Below are 1,719 nucleotides of genomic sequence, written 5' to 3'. Positions count from 1 at the left end.
TATGGGAAGTTCTGCCAGAAATCTTACCTCAGTCTCTCACACAGTTACATTTGGGATGGAGCTGGAATGTTATGGGAAGATGGAGATTCTGATATTTGTTCCCTTTCCTCTCAGCTCTGTCATGGGAAGGGAACTTCATCCCATAAGTATACAAACTCTAAAGGAGCATTTGTGGGGCAAAATGCCAGTCAATATCTGATCTCAAAATCTTATGATTTGATAGGCATGGCAGGAGGTAGAGGTTGACAGGCACACAAATAACTGTAATGTCAAGTTGAAGGGTATTAACAAATAATTTTTTGAGCACTGAGATGAAGCTAGATCTTATCTGCTTGGAAGGATCTGGAAAGATGCCATAAATCCAGAAAGGTCTGAAACTGAGAACTGAAGAGTAGAGGTGGAAAAGAGGTGAGGTGGCTACTTGCTGAAGGCACAGCCTGAAGAAAGGTCCAGAGACTAGAGGAGAAAGTGGGGATTATATATCATAGTATTCTGAGGATACTGGCTGGGGAGATATATCTAGGGTAATAAAGGGATCCCTAGAAACAGAAGTGGACAGAGAAGCAAGGAAGAACATAATGGAAATTTTTATTTGCTTTTCTTCCTTCACAGGTGCTATCACATTTCAAGTACTTCAGAAAACTGGTGATTCCCCAGCATCTGATCATTTGTTCCCACCTACTTCAGGCCTTGTTTATAGTACACCCTCTGATCATATTGCTCTCCATTCAGGCCACAGCCCTCTAGACCTCAGTAAATCTACAGAAACCCATAAGCTAAAACACCATTGCAATACTACACACCGTTTCAAGCCAACTTACAATCCTATAGATAATTCCCAAAACTCTACAAGTCATCAGGAAGTTCCTCCTACTTCTGAGAAAAACCCCAGCAATCAAGGAAAAGACCCAAATGTCCAGAATGAACACTCTGTTGATCCTACTGACTCTACTAACACACATAAAGGATGGTCTGGTACAAAACATCCAATCACAGCACCCAAGACCAAAACAGCTTGCACTAAGACCAACAAAAACAAAACAGGTCCAGGAAACCAACATAAAACTGTAACACCTTCAGGAAACATCAACACACGTGCTCACTTCGGCAGCACATATACTAAAATAGGAAACATCAACACTACTTTAGACAGTAAAAGCATTACTTCACACAAGACCATAAGTCCTGTCCACAATGCGGTCAGTCTAGAGAGCAATAAAATACTTACACCCTCCTCAGGCAAAAGCATAACAGCCACAGATGTATCATATGAGGCTACAAGAACCCCAGAAATGTCAAAAAGAGCTGAAGATCATAAAACAGTTGCTAGTTCCAGAAATACAGTTGCCTCAGGCAAGACTGTGATGAAGACTACAGAACACATAAACAGGACCACATCAGCCATTGAAAAGACCACACAAATGCCAGCCACACTTACAATAAACAGACATAAGACCACATCAGCTCATAAAAATATCACAAGATCACTAGGAAACCCAGTGGAAAATGGAAAAGTGGCCACATTGCCTTATAAGAAGAACCCAGGAGTTCCAGCAGAGCCTACAAAACATGGAGAAGAGACTAAATCAACCGATGAGAAGACCACAACAACCAAAGAAAAGTCCAAGAAACATGGACAGAACAGCACTCCCTCCAGCAGGAAGACCACGAGAGCCTCAGAAGAGTCCAAGGACCATGGGGGGAAGACCACCAGAGCCC

This window comes from Phoca vitulina, unplaced genomic scaffold, assembly GCF_004348235.1.
Source record: "Phoca vitulina isolate PV1807 unplaced genomic scaffold, GSC_HSeal_1.0 scaffold31, whole genome shotgun sequence".
NCBI lineage: Eukaryota > Metazoa > Chordata > Mammalia > Carnivora > Phocidae > Phoca > Phoca vitulina.
This window is presented reverse-complemented; position numbering follows the sequence as displayed.